The sequence below is a fragment of the Zootermopsis nevadensis genome, unplaced genomic scaffold, assembly GCF_977971745.1.
Source record: "Zootermopsis nevadensis isolate Lab colony 2312 unplaced genomic scaffold, Znev_1.0 Znev_ptg000017l, whole genome shotgun sequence".
Lineage (NCBI taxonomy): Eukaryota > Metazoa > Arthropoda > Insecta > Blattodea > Termopsidae > Zootermopsis > Zootermopsis nevadensis.
Window position 1 is genome coordinate 7,057,530 of NW_028259149.1, and position 16,506 is coordinate 7,074,035.

Below are 16,506 nucleotides of genomic sequence, written 5' to 3' on the forward strand. Positions count from 1 at the left end.
CAGGATGTGCATATACTGAAATCCTACAGTGAATATATCCTGAAGCACAAAGAATGTATTTATGGAAGCGTAAAATGATGAATTAAATACCTGAGTTTTCTTAACTGACTTCTGGTAAAATGCTTCCTCTGAGATTATTCCGTTTGAGACAAGTCTCACAACATGTTATCAAATGAGCATCTGTGTGTCACGAAAAATCGGCAACCTTTATCAACACCCTTAGTGCCCGCAAAGTAGTCTGGAGCACGATAGTTCGTTTGTAATGTTTTACTTCCTGCAGGCTACAGGTAGGAGTGTTCAGGCCTATGAAGCAAAATACGCAATTTCATTGCCAGACTCTGACTAAAGGAAGTGTCGGGGCTCGATATAATACCAGCACGTGAATATGGAAGAAAAGTCATATTTTCGAAATGAATTCGTAGGTATCCACCCCTCAGTGGTCTTCGTGTTAATTACACACAAAAACATATTTTTAAAAAGCTTATAAGAAAATACTTCACAGACGTAATTTAAATTCACAATTTGTTCAAAAATTTGATAAGACAGGAAAATACTTCAAACAAACGTTCGTGACCTGTTTCAAGAAACTGTCCCAGCATTTGCCTGTAACGACTAAGGAAAACCACATAATGTCTCAGTGAAGAGAGCGCCAGTCTCCGAGACGGGTTTTGATGTTTCAGAGATAAAACATCCACAAAATGAATTTCACGTTTGAAGGCACAGTCGCATCAGTGACCTCCTCTGACGAACCCGCAGAATGGAAAGCTGACATTGAAAGGTTTTGGAACACAAGCTCAGTTAGTTCTTTTGATTTGGTGGAGGTACTTTCAACATATAAAACAAACATGTTTTGTGACATCCTAGAGAAGCCAGAAGTGCCGCAAAACATGTTTATTTTATCATGTGTGGCTATGAAGAAAGGACTTTTCAAGGACTCTTCGTTTGTATGTAGGTGTTATGTGAGCTTCTTTATTTACTTTAAAATGAACACGGTGCATGCAAGAAGACGTCTGCTGATTATACAAAAACACAATAAGGCATATAAAAGTCACCTTGAACTCAATGCAGCAAGAAACAGTATACAACAGACTTGAACCTGTGGGGTCTGCTTACATATATATGTATTCTGTAAAATATGGACCAACATGTATCGTCCTCGTTCAGGCACGTCCCTACAATAGGAGTCAGCAGGAGGACGGGACAGTATGCTTTAATCCAAATGTCAACATGCAAAGAAGCATTTCAGAACCGCTAAACTAGCTTTGAATGGTTGTGTGTGTATTTTGTCTTCACTGAAACTTGTTCTGTCCTCGTATACCAAGCAAACAGAATCACAAATTAACGAAAAGCTGAACATCAAATTCACAAGTTCGTAACTGATCTGACTTACCTATGGAAGTCCTTAAATCTACTACACAAATTAACTGCGCGTGCTCAGTTTTCTGAGTTCATTCAGCCAAATGCTTATGTAATGCATCCATTGAGTCAGGTATGCTTCCATTGTAGGATCTGAGGATGGCTGTCTTCCGGGTTGTTGCGCCGTGTAGTTTGGGGTAGACCTACCAACCCAGAAGACGGCATATTCATGCTTCCATTATTTTACAACCAGCATGGCATACGTCAATTTCGAAATAAAATTGACGGTTGTTTATGACTATATACAGTCTATAATATTTGTGTTAAATTCTTTTGGCACGTTCTGTACAAGTGATTGACTGCGTGGTAGTTTCTTTTGTTTTGTCCGTCCAAAAGCGAAACATCGTTTTCATATAAGAACCATCTCACTCCGTGAACACTCTTTACTGCGAATGTGAAAAAAAAATCAGTCTGTTAAAAAGGTGTCTGCCGTTTGTGATAACCGAGAGTTCACTAATGTCCGCAATAGCCAACCACCTGGTCAAACATTCATCAGATATTCGTTCAAGGCCATAAAGTGGCCCTTAAAGCGAACAAAACTAAACAAAACTCCAAGTGGCTAAACAAAATTTAATGTAAGCCTGCATAACGAATTTAACCCAATCGGTCTGCCACTTTCGGCGTTGTTACATATTGGCAGGCGGACGGACGGACGGACGGACGGACGTTCATGTGGCAAAAATAACATACCTTTTACAAAACTTTTTTTCGAAACGCACTTTCACCACACGATAAGACTTGGTCCACGACACCTCATTAACCTAAATAACAGGTTTGTATTCAACGCCAAGCTCTTAGTTTTACATAATTATTTGTAAATATAAAGCATAATTTCGGCCGTGTGCTTAAATCCACAGAAGGACACACTCGTGAACTTTAATTTATCCCACTCACCGACAAGTACTGCAACCTCCACTCACAAAAAAGTCACTTTTGAGGGAGATTACTATCTTTTGGCACATTGCGAACTGTAATCTCGATCATAGCATTGCTGATGCAGGCAGTGAGCTCATCTGAAACGTCATTCGATTTCTATGAGACTACACGGTTCAATAATTCGCCACCGGCAGAACCTGAAATGTCACCGAGACTCTTCAGGATTCCGACCAAGAGATCCTGGCGGTGTGGAAGAACTCTCCCGCGCTTCGCGTGACCTGTAGTATTTGGAAGTGGCAGTTTACGTTCGAAAGAAAATATTATTGAAAAGAAAAAAGAAAGGACATTAGAAATGTTGTTCTTGTAAGTTCTCCTCACTCCCTATTCGTGACCGACCAAGCTCTCAAAGGAGTTATATCTTACGCAACGTCTTTAAAAACCTTACACTCCGGAAGAGATGTCGCCATCGTCGATAGAACGGGTTTTATTGCTTGTATTTCAGCAAACGTTTGATCGGTTAGGGAATTCGTAAAACGTTAGGCAACCATTTACGGCACTAGGAACGCCGAAGACGGACTTTCAGTTTAAACGTACCTGTCCTATTTATGAAAAACATTTGGACATGCCTTTGCACATTGGAAAACTGAATTTCTCTTTTTGAAATAAATGGCATCGTAAATAATAATCTGAACACCTTTCTTTATTAATTTGTGAACATAAATATGCTATTTTTCTTCCATTTGTTTTCGTGGTACATGGGGGTGAAACTTTATCTTTCAAATTAAAGAAAGAACACAGATTAAGGGTGTCTGAGACCAGGGTGCTTAGGGGAATATTTCGACACGTGACAAACGAAGTGGGAGGAGGCTGGAGAAAATCTCATAATAAGGAGCTCCATAATTTGTAGTCTTCGTCAAATACTGTTAGGAATGCAGCGAGTATGAAACGCGCACATAATTTTAGTTGACAAGCCTGAGGTGAAGAGGATAATATTAAAATGGATCTTGAGGAAGTGGGGATGAAGGTTGTAAATTCCACTCATCTGGCCCAGGATATGGACCGGTGGCGGGCTCTTGTAAACATGCTAACGAAAGCATGCTATAAAAGCCGGAAATTTCTCGACTAACTGAGCGTTCTATTATCTTCTTAAGTAGAATTCAACTGCATGAGTCATTATATTATAACTGCATGAAGTTAGTTAGTGCAGTGCATAAATATAAAATAATACATTTGTCAATGGTATTCAGTATTAAGTAACATGAACACAAACCATAAGCCTACATAAATCAGATTCTCATATTTCATAATAGACATTGCACGCTAATGATTCTTGCTGGAACGAAGATAAGACTCCAGGTTCTCATTGAGATGAACATGACGATGACCATCTTCTGGGATGCTGGGCCTTCTAGTCTTGTAGAAATTTACCGACGATTCCGAGGTCTGACAATTTCTATGGCGCAACAGCCAAAAATATGGTAATCGTAACACAAATGTTAATCTGTTGTATTTTTACACAAAGAAAAATAGGCCAGACTCAAATATATAAGAAATATGTTGTAAGACAATGAATTAATGTTAAATGCTGATAACTTCCACCAAACTACACCGTGCAACATCCCCAAAGACAGAAATGTTCAATAACAGGCCCTTAGTGTAACACACGCAGGTTAGCAATTGGTTGTGAATTACTGGTAAGCAACCTTAAAGTTATCTCTCTGTTAGACCCATCGTGACATGTAAAATGATTCCATTTCTTTTCACTTGAACCATAAACTCGTTTACCAACGAAACAAAATCTAGGTTATGTGTAGTACGCACGACTATACACTCTTACAGCGTCTATGAAAGTTCTCAAGTCCACATACAATAAATTCATACACATGCAACAGTAAGAAGCGTTCTAGGGTTAATGACGGGTTCTTATGAACACGGCAATGAGCGCTTGAGTTCGATAAAAGGCGAATATTTTCTTTCTGAGCGACTATCAGTTGTTCAAGGACTAATTTTACCTTAAGTAAATCGAAAATGAACACGTCTTCCACCCAGCAAAACTGCGTAGCATATTTATTACCAACAAAAAAGACTGGAAATATAATCCATCAAAAGTAATGTGTGTTTGAAACAAATAATTAGTTGCAATTCTCTGAACAGACATACAATAACAGTAATATCAACAGCTCTAAATCACAAGGTTAAACATGTGCGACCTTCGAAAGGTCAAACCTTTTTCTTTATCTTCTTCGACGTGAATGTTTACATCCCTCACACTTTTTAGCGAAAGGTACTAAAGTGTACACATTTATTACCGCAACGTGTTGCTGTTTGCCTAGCTTCAGCAAGTGACACGAAAAAATATTATCTTCTTCCTCCATGAGCTTCATTGTCATCTTTATGGAGTACCAACTGACGCATTTAAAACATTGTCATAAATATGTTTGAAATTATGGCTGTCATCTGGGTTTTAGCGCCGTGTAGTCTGGCAGAAGTTAAACAACGTTTCAGAAGCCCTGCTGCCTCCATCATCAGTGATGGACACTCACTCACTAACAGACTACACGGCGCTACAAACCAGAAGACAGCCATCTTCGGACACCCCGCCGCGAAAACCCCAAATCCTACATGTGATGGTTGCTTAGGACAAAATTACTCGAAAACTTCTGTCTTCTGGGTTGTTGCGCTGTGTAGTCTGGTCGATAAATCGCCCTGATGACGGAGGCAGTATGACCTCTGAAACGTTGGTATACATCGACCATACTACACAGCGCAACAACCCAGAAGACAGAAATCTTAAGACTCACCGCTGTGAAAACCTCAAATCTTACGAAGAAACTTACCCCATCCACTTAATGGGAATGAAAAAAACATTAAAATAAAATTACATCTTCTTAGAAGCCAAATAAACATCAAGCGATAATTCATTCAAGATATACCTAATTAACTGTATCTCGTCTAGATATGAAAAACCTGCAGTTACATATACTGAAATATGGCACAACAATATTAGTAATAATCGCTCATTATTTCATGTGCTGCGACAAATATCATTGTAAATAGTTTTGAAAATACATTATTTATTCGTCTACAGAAATATGTCATGCCGAAGAAAGTTGCAGATAAACAGCCTTCTGGGATACTGAGCCGTGCACAGCGCTGTATACCAGAAGGCTGTCATCTTCATACTCAGCCGTCAGAACCTGCAATTTCATCCGAAGAAAGTTATTGGTCAAATATTATGTCTATAAAGCACAGAACAAAATTCTGTATAAGTATCGATATGCTATTTACTTCCACGGACTTTCAAGCACCTTCCAGAAAGACTTACCAGCTACTATTTTCGCATAAATTATTTGCCTGTCATTTGTCCCAAAAAATATTAAACCTGCTCTGACTCAATGACAAACGCATGTATCAGAAACTCTTATAGGATCGAAACAAGTGATTTACTTTGGAACAAACTCAGTGAATCAGGACTACTAATTCGCGTAATATTCTTGCATTTGTATTGTTCAAGTCTCTCGCCCACATCGCGGATCTTAGCCTCGAGAACGTCTCATGCCACATTTACTCTGATCATCGACTCGTGCGTAGGCCGCACGATTAAAAATGAGGGCAATGAGTTGTAATTTGAAGGTAAATTATTTAATACGTTTCTCAATCAGGTTTAAGCAAGCAGTTACAAATATTAATCAAACCACCATAGCAATGAGGCGTGTAAAGTAACAACTAAAAAGAATCTTAAACTATGTGAAGGTCGACTTCAATTTTGAGTGTTTTTTTCATTTCTTCAAGTCTGTGAACAATTCACCGAGATTCAAAAAAACAATATTAATATGAAGATTTTCTCTACTATTGCTATTATCCATTGCCTCAGCATGTTTGGCTTTCATTAAGAACATAAGCAAAAGTCTGCTTCATTCCACTCAACTGTAAACGTGCAAATTCAAAGCGACATATGTAGACAGGCGACATTTGGCGCGATAATATAATATTTTACAAATGTATATCGGTACTACAAAAAATAGGCCAGAAACGACCGTAGTTTAGATTTTCGCAATTTTTATAATATTTAAAAATAAAACGTGCCGTTATATTTACTAACCAATAAATCGCGTTTATGGCCAACACCCGCCACGACGTAAGGGTCTGGCTGGGCAGAAGTTCTGCCAAACACAGGACTGCAGAAATCTAAACGCCTGACGCTCTCTTTGCCAGTTAATTTATATATTGATTTATGTTGCTTACTTCTCCTGAGAATATATTTCCTCATGAAAATAATGAGATAATAATTTTACTTCTCTTATTAAATGTCATGAGAACGAAGCTGATAATTAACAAAAGATGACTCATCATCATTCTGGATATTCGAATTCTGCTTGAAAACATTTTTATGGCGATGAAATTTCGACTGCGGTCTTGTGGGCTTATGAGTTACGTTAGCAAACACTTCATTCACATTGTCAAAATAAATAAGGCCACATAACCAACGCCAACTTTAATTGCTAATATTTTCGGGACTTATGTTACACACATTCAAGCTTAGAATGAAGTGTTCCGTAGGTAAATGTGTACAGAATGCAGAAAATTATTTGCATAAAACAAATAAACATCCGCGCCTTTTGTGGAAGGTTTCATGTCGCGTTCACCGGGGCCCGTCACAGATCCCTGTATTGAGCCAGATGAATCCAGTCCACCACACCTTACGTATTTTTTTTTAAATCTATATTAATATTATCCTCTAAGTTGCGCCTAAGGTCTCCTACGTGATCTTTCCCGTGCGTACTACATGGCCCACCCATCTCGTCCTCATTTATTTGACCACTGAATAGAATTTGACGAAGAGCATAAATTATTAGGCTCATTGTGAAATTTTACAAAATTAATCGTCTATGGAAATGTCGATCTGTAAGTTCATATTCGCATATATAAATATTTTAATAAAGTGTATCGTTTCTGATCCAGTCTGTTCCCCTCCAGCGCCATCGTACGACGGAAACATTTATGATCGGAATTTATCTACGTAATATGCAAGTGTTGGTAGCTTGGTTGATTGGTTGACATTTGCTGTGAAGGGATTTTGTGCCTTGTGGGGATAATATGAATACATGTATTCGTAACGTTGCTCTTCTGCGTTCTGGCGCTGTGCAGACTCGTTGGTAGATGCCAAGGTTTAGGAAAAACATACTGTCTCCATCTTCTCCATGTTTCTGTGAAATGTTAGCATCTACCTACGAGTCTACTAGGCACTGACAGAGACCCGCCATTTGAATGTTTCATACAAGCGAAGGACACAGTGAGATGGAGTTACATAACGTAATGAGATAAATACGTAAATAATGCATTCAAAGTAATTTTCATTTAATACGCACCAGCGCAGATTCCCGCATGTTAATAACAGACTGGGCATTATCATTAACTTGTGATTCAAGTACTCTTTTTTCCTGTTCACCATAGGAGTAACATTTTCAGGGGAGGGAGACACGGTTTGCTATAATCAGCTTATCGGCAGCTGAGGGGGGAGAGACAAAAACTCAGTGGCTCGTGTTTTTTCTTATTTAGCGAAATGAAGGGACCAGTCGCAGCCTTGAAGGATCGTTCTTAAGGCTCCCACTGTCAGCCAGCAACCGAGATATTTTTTTCCAACCTAAATTCTTTTCACAAAGGAAATGCTCCCTGATGGGATCAATCTCCCACCAGTAAGTAATAACTCGTAGTTTTAAAAGTCAAGGTCTTTCGCCATGACAAAATCTCCGTTAGCGTAAACAATCCCCCGTTATAGTTTCAAGGCACTGTGTGCAATTCCCAGCAATTTTGTTAAAGATTACCATTTGCATTTCGTTCTTCTTCTTTGAGGTTCTCTGTGGTACATGGAATTTTGTAGGTGTATGAATTCAGAAAAGACGCTCTCACGAAACATAAAAATATTTTACATTTCAAATATCCCGTTATTCGTTTATGACGAGGTAATGTTGAGTGAAGTTTGCAAATGAAAGGAACTAAATGAACATGAAGTAACTTCTCAGAGAGATAATCCTGTTCGCTATTGGCGATCGATTTTTGAGTCACTTAATCTCTGCATTCTATCTTGGCCAGTAAGTAAGTATTCCATTTGTCGATAACCCAAGGTCTCCGAATATCGTGCCTTTCGTCTGTAGTATAAATTAATGTGTCAATTTACACAGAGAACCGGATGTATGATGGGTACCAGCGTAACCGTGCATAAACAATCTGATTGTAAAAGTAAGTATAATAACCACACTGTAAGCGGACTCTAAAAAAACTCCTTGATTTGTAGAAATGCATATTTGTTTTAGTGACACGAGTAACTAGCATTTACGGCAAAAAGGGATTTTCCAGTCCGTTGGTGTTTGCATTTGTCACTCATAATTTTTAATGGCAATTGGCATTTTACTTTGCATTTTTTGGTACAGGACACGTCATTAATGAGGTATTTCATCAAGCGTGGCATTCCGCCCCTGTATAGTTACATTTATCAGACATTATTATGTTAAAACTGCCCAGTGAACTCTGATTACACCGCTCAGATTTTCATAATGAGCAAGTCAGTCGATACTTTCGGACGAAATGTGCACCTTTATTTGTTGTCCATAACTTTAGCATTTGCTGCAACAAACTAAAATTCAAAATTTAAATGAGAAAGAATCATGGCGCTACTATATATAGATCCTTGTCTTTTATTAGTTATTAAGAGGAATTAACACAGACGTGGCAAAACCATAAAATTCGAGGATTAACCAGTTCAAAAATATGAAATCTTACTGATATGGAAAAAAATTAAAATGATCATCACGCAACAATGTTATTCCTGGCCATGTGGGAGTACACGCGCACCCAAGCATTTGCGTGAACGCGTTCCTGAGGCGACAACTCGGCCTCACAGCTTTTAAGTTACGTTTCATGCGAAAGTCACTTATCTTTTTTGGGACGCTTGGGTACGCGGAAAAATGTCAAACTTCGCGATGTTGCCAGTACAACAGCAAGGTGTGGACCATACGGATATTAAAACTAATATTGAACGTTGCTTAAGTAAATCCGAAATATCTTCATAACGTTTTATTTATAAGCCCTTAAGAACTCCTAACTGTGTGTCCTATGATCACACCTGAAGCGGAACCAATTTGCACTTATAGATCCTACATACGTGCACTTTACATATATTATAAAATGAAGTGTTTAAAATATCAATATTAAGTTGTTTGACGTTTGTAATAAAATGCAAAACAAATAGTCACGAATTATGTAAGAAGTGCTAATAAATGGAGAAATTTTTGCAGCGAAGTCCGTGTTTTTACATGTACTGCACATTCAATAATGACCCATTAAGAACATACAATTCTGTGCTCTTGACCAAAAGTAAAATCTAACAGTTTTTATGGCATTTGTATAATGTAAACAAGAAGACATACAAGAAATTTACAAATAAGTGAACAAATAAGTAAGTCAATTGAATAAAAATTTACTTGGATATTATCCATCGTCTAGTAAATATAAAACGTAAAACGACGTTTCGGAGATGGGACTCTATATCCGTCTTCAGGTTCCTACACAGTTGGGCCCACTAGATAGAGCTAATCCCTATCTCCGGCCTAATCCTACATGGTAGATAATATTAAAATGATTATTAGGAAGATAAGATGGGGTTGTGTGGGCTGGATTGAATCGACTTTGTTTGAACAGAGTTCGGCGATGGGCTGTTGTGTTCTTAAGCAGCTTTGCGACTGTCAGTTGCTGAAGATGGCCTCTCTCTGCTCTGTGAAGTTGGAATGGCGTTACACATCTTGGTACGGATGGACTGGAGAGGTATGGAAGGAGGATCACTGTCAAGGGAAATAATATAGAAGCATCTGCCCGAAGATTGAACCCAGCGGAATGATTGATGGTGCGATCAAACGTAATGTTTTCGACTGCAACGTACAGCGTGTTAATGGCATCGCTAGACACGGGAACAATAGCTGATCGGTAAATGGAGAGCAATCTTATCACAAAACACAACGAGATTAAAAGGTCGATTTCAGTTCCTCTGCACTAGCGCACAAATCATATGTGCGCCACTCAAAATGACTCACATCAGATGAGTGACTGTGCGCAATTTGATTTAATTACGAAAAAAATCAGCAGACATGGGACCCAGGTACCAGCTTACACTAGCAGTACTCACAAGCAGCTGCAGTACAAACAAGAGAATTTAGCTTCAGAGCTCCTCGGAAAAGTTTCTTCCTTCACGTATGAGACTCAGTTATCCTGTTTACTGTCAGTATAATACATTTTCTGGAAATGTTAATTTACATCGGAAGAAGATAAACATTTCCTTCTTGTTCTAGAAATTGTGTTAACAGTCTTGTAACGATTTTCAAACACTTGTAAATTACTATTGACAGCACATACCACAAGAACTATTACACGTAGTACGTGAACTATAGTCTAGACCAGGGGTGGCCAACCCAAATGATCTTTCGGGCCACTTTGGAAATGCATCATAACTCCGCGGGCCACATATAAAATTATATATCCCCATATTAGATTTAGATACACTATAGACATTTTTTTGGAGTGAAAAATTGAAACATAATGAGTTATTATTATTGTGTTTACTATTATTCTTACATGTAAACAGATAATTTTTGAATATATGGATGCACAAATAATGTATTTTTTTAATACATTGGTTTTCACTACTTTGGCCATTATAAAATAAATATATTTTGTAAAAGTGTAATGAATCTCGCGGGCCGGAAAAATGTTCAAGGCGGGCCACATGCGGCCCGCGGGTTGGCACCCCTGGTCTAGACGGAACTGGTTCAGGGCCTGGTTCAGCGCGTGCTATGGTATTCGCGGTTTGTTGAACAGTTTGTGTATGAAACAGATTAAAGTAACGGGATATTCAGTCTTTCTTCCATAAGAACAAATGCAGGTTTGGTGTATCACTGTTTCTCCACAAAGTAGAATCCTTCTTAAGAAGCTATTATTCGCCAATGGTCCATATCCTGAGTTATAATCGATTAAGTCGTAGTTCCTGCTAGCCTTATCATAGAGACTGAAGTGAAACACTCATCACAGATTCTACCTAGGACTTCACTAATATCTTCGTAGAAGTCTGTATGTGTGATGTGCTCAGAAGGAAGAAACAGCCCTTCTTACCAAGCACCAAAAATTATTTTGTTTCATTTTATTACTTTGATATTTTATCTGCGTCTTACAGGGCATATATAACATGGGGAATAAGATATTGTACGTAAGAACTGCATTAATGGGTACGAAATATACATGGAAATCTTCATACACATTTTTCAAGTTCACGTGAATAAAACTTACAGTCAAGCTTTTGAATTTCTCTATGTGTATGTGTGTCATTTCTTCTTTTTTTGCACGAATTTCAAGTCAGAATCTTCTCGTCGTTAAATTCAGAATCAAGGAGATGGACTTGCGTCAGTATGGTAAATACAACCATGGAAATTTACGACCTTGAACTTAAAGAGATTTGTCACATGTGAGAGGTGAGTCACAAAGCGTATCTTATGGTCCAAAATGAAAATGAAAAATCATGCCCATGCAAAAAGCCAAAGACAAGGACAAGGAAACTCACAACTGCGAAGTTTAAAACAGGAATTAGTCCTGTGTACTGTTTATATTAGGATCGTGTGGCGAGAGTAGAACATAACTTTTGTTAAAACCCCAATGTTTGCTTTTAGTTTTCAATTAACTGCTAATTATACCTACTATAAACACAGTTTATATTGTATAACGAAAACATATAAAACGGTGCATTATTTTTGATATAAAAACGAGTTAGGATGTCACATGAACATGTTCCTTTAGTTAGAATGGCTATAAATGTTGTACAGGATGAAAGTACTTAGGTTAATTATAAACCTGTTGCTAAGACGTTCAATTGACAGTAGGCGAGGAGAGTAAGGCAGAAAATACAAGATCCGGCTCGTTTCCTTGCCCTTCTCCTTCCTGAATTCAATTACATGACGTGTTACTGTTATCGGGTTCATCGACTTTAACATTAAACCAGCAATAAAAATTAGTTGGAAAAATGCAGAAAATAATAGGGTTTAATATCTGCCAGCGGATCTGGTTTGTTTACTTTAGTTTTTACTGGGCAGTGGACCGCCTGCATGAGCAAATTCTTTTTCCAAATCTCGTTTAACAGACTGACCTTAAACGGCTGATACAGCAATGGCATCATGTGAGGAGCCTTGACGTCATATGTGACCCTGAGCAAGTGGACGTTAGAAAACAACTAGAGAGATGTAGGAAGGAAGCTTCACTTACTCAAATATGTTGTAAGATTTCAAGATTTCTTATACAGACTTTCTGGTGTCAAGATGCGGATGCTACTAAGAACCTGATCAATATGGCAGTGGTGGAATATACCAACGTTATATTGAACACTAATCGTTGTCTATCTACTGAAAGTGATAACTTTGGCAGAATCCCATATAAACTACTGGATACAAGCCGATAAGATAAGAAAGGATGATCGAAAAGACGACAGACGAAGCTTCTTAAATATGACGACTGAACGGACCGAATAGCTCAGCCAGCCCGAGAAAGTGGGCCCAATAAATTTGTTTTTTTGTCTTTTCCCCCTTTCCTATCTGAAAACTGAAGTACAATCCAATCCAGCTTCCTAGACGTTGTAGTTTTATAATTCAGACAACGAACAATGTCAAAAGTACAATCTTATAACAAAACATCATCACAATCCTTTGTACTTCCCCCAGAAAATTCGGATAAACTACATTATAGTAGAGAGGGACCGGTCTGTATAATGTTCTAGTTAACTTATTTACGATAAACACTACAAATTGTGCTACTTTCTACATTACTTTTATGGATACACGTCTAAGTAGGCCTAAAAATGTCTTTAAATGCAGATATTTCACAACTTTATTTTAATTGCCGCAAAAAACCCACTTTAAATAAAGTATTAAAATTCTGAGATCTGGACGTTTCCCACCCATACAAAAACAAATATCGTTTTTTTTATATTTCAACTACGTAGATTCATATGTTTGTGTCCTGCAGGGTCACGAGACAAGAACACACAGTTAGTTCCTTCTCACTGCGTTTACTTGAAGACCATCTATCGTTCTTACATGCAATGGAGTTTATCTGTATTTCTTTGACATGTTTACGTTTAATGCCTAAGGACACCGCTATCAAGTTATGCTGTTATCACTATCAGTTGCTGACTAACGCACCATCTTACCAGAGTGACAAGGTTCGAGTGTTACAATGCCGCGTTTCTCAATAAAAACGTTTCTGTGGTATGGACCCAGCCCGAGGTGAACACGCTACGACTCTGGACCGAAGCCTGCCCATGGAAAAATACAACAGTTCGTGCTACAAGTGGGGCAAGTGGTCACGACTTCATAGCATGAGTGGGGGATTTCATGTATCTTAAAGGTAAAGTTTGTATACTGGTATGCTGTTTAGAGCAAGTTATTTTTAAATACATAGTAACATAGAAATTATTGAGCTTCTGCGTTTCAGACTTTTGTTACGAGTCCGTTATTTTAAATATTAATTAACAACTAATGGAGATAAAACAGATGACAGTAGCTGCGAATTTAAATTCCAACTATCTGATAAGCCCATAAATAAATCAGACGCTGGTAATCACAATTACAAAGACTGCCGTCTTCTGGGTTGTAGCGCTGTGTAGTTAGGTTTCAGAGGTCTTGCTGCCTCCATTAACACGGAGCTACAACTCAGAAGACAGCCATCTTCGGACTCACCGTCGCGAAAACCTCAAATCCTAATTATGAAGACATTCTTAGACGTATCGGTGCACAAGCAGGTGTCACAGTGGGTGAAGATGGTGGCTTGATAAGATATGAATTGATGGACGAGAATATAAAATCATAAAAAGAAATGAGACTCGACTGTGTGTATATAAGATACCGTCTCTTCATTTGCCTACAGAGACAAGAAAATACACGAACAATCTCAACCACAACAGTCAACACCGGCAGAGATTCGAAAAGTTACACATATCGTAAGTCAAGAACAATGGCGAGACACGTGTTTTGTCACGAGATACGATAACATATGTTTCTAATTACAACGTGAGTCTGTAATTACATTCCCGGAGTATGTGAGGATGGGCTGAGAAGATTGTTGAATGCAAAGAACAGACATGTATCTACAGACAGAGCTTGTTGTACCCCTGTAGTAGAAACTCGTCTTATCAACCAAAACAGTCCAGTATGTTCTATTTTCTCAATCTAATCAGCCTCATGATTTCTTTCCTGTTATTAAAATAAACTATGAGTAATTGTTGACAATTTGTTAATGACCCTGCACGCTTCACCAATGAACTACAAACGTTACTTTTTTCAATGTTTTCTTTCCCAGACACAAAACTCATTTCTTAATTATTACTACTGTTGTTGGCGGCGGAGACGAATGGAATGTGATGGCCCTCCCCCCACCAAATCAGATACGGTTCGCTCTCTATAAACTTTAAATGCTATGATCGTAAACAAAATTCAACATAAAAGCGTTTGTTCTGATATCGATGGTTCATCACAAATCTGTAACAATTATTACAGACAAAATAAAATAAAGCTGAAGGAAATCATGTGCAGTACAATGACGATTAAATATTTCACGAAATCATTGCTATATTTGACGTATATGAACTCGGCTGTTGCTGAGAATTGTGCCTAAAACTGAATTCGTCCTCGTTTTCCTGCAGACGTATTCCGCGTGATTCGTGAACTACATCATCCTTGCGAGATTTGAGGATCTCACAGTGGGCAGTGTGAAGAGGGATGTTCTGGGATGATTCACCGTTTACAAGTGCAACGACGTTTCAGAGGTGCTTGCTGAGTCCATAATCAGGGCGATCGCCCTGACATCTTCACATTCGCCTCCGTGAGAACCTAAAATATTACTTTTAAATCTGTTTTGTATTTCTAGAAGCCCTTCTACGGGCATTAAAATGACTAATCGACAAATAAAATGAGTGTAAGAAAATATTATTATATTTGAATGTTTGGATCATTGTACTTTCAACTACTGCAACATGTCAAGTGTTCATCAAGGTTATTAGCATACGAACTCTGACTCTATCAGCGAGCTTGGTTAAAACATAGAGATGGCAATTTATGTTTCTTCGATCCTATATAATTCTCACATACTTCATTTCACGCTTCTAATAGACTATACATTAAAGACCACTTTGGTAATTATTGCTAAGTTTTCATGCTGTTTAGTTCAATAAAGAGACCGTATTAATTTGACGCTGAACGCCACTTAGCATCCACACATAAATGGAAAAAGCAGTGGCCCGCTGACAAGAATTCAATCCTTTATTTTCGCCATGTTTATTCCTGAGCCCATACATTCAACATCAAAGAATCTGATTGGACTAATTTTATACATTCTCTAGTTCAAACTTCCATCCCTATTGGCTACCGGTTTGCTCCTGAAGTTCTTATACAGGACTACTTTAAATATCTAGCATTCCTACACGTACAAAGCATAATTAACGTTTCAAATGCAGTCTAGATAGGCCAAAGCCAACAACTGTTCTGTTTAACATTCCTTTTCATCAACACTCCAGAATGTACTAACTTCATTATATAAGGTACCACGCCGATGTAATTATGTTAGGGACAGAGCGCAAAAGATTTATTAGGTGAAAAAAAATTGATTAATTATAGTACCAGTAAGAAAGTAACAAAATTAATCCGGTACAGCCTAAAACACCGTTTACATAAACTTTTGACATTACATATATAGTATTAACAATACTTGCTAGTTACAGCAAACATACTAACTTCATGAAAGAGAATCCTACTTGAGTAGCTAACAGTCACTCAGATAGTAGAAAAATTCCCCGCCTTTTATGGAACTCGAAAGTCATAAGTGTTCATAAGAGTCCCTCGACGGACTTCATCTTGAGGCAGACGACTGCATTTCAGTCACACACACACACACACTTTATTTCCTAAAGATCCATATTAATATTATCATGCCGCCTACATTTAGGTTTTCCAAGCAATTTTTTTATCTTCAGGCTTTTAAATCTAAACGTTGTACACATTCATCTCAGCCTTGCTCCATACCACGTCTATCCCCTACTTAGAAATGTAATTTCCTTTAAATCGAACAATTCACTTCAGCCCTGAAGATGGAGACAGTACGCGTCTCTGAAATGATGGTATCAACAGACCA

General features: G+C 38.0%; 1 protein-coding gene and 1 long non-coding RNA gene across 3 annotated transcripts in view; one reads left to right on the top strand and one right to left on the bottom strand.

Annotated features, from left to right (window-relative positions):
* The window catches only part of LOC110833226 (uncharacterized), a 108,783-nt gene that overhangs the window by 72,063 nt on the left and 20,214 nt on the right, over positions 1 to 16,506 (bottom strand). The window lies entirely within an intron of this gene.
* On the top strand, positions 13,386 to 15,305 carry LOC110833233 (uncharacterized). Its single transcript, XR_002544160.2, has 2 exons — positions 13,386 to 13,728; positions 15,023 to 15,305. It is a non-coding gene; the product is annotated as an uncharacterized LOC110833233 (long non-coding RNA).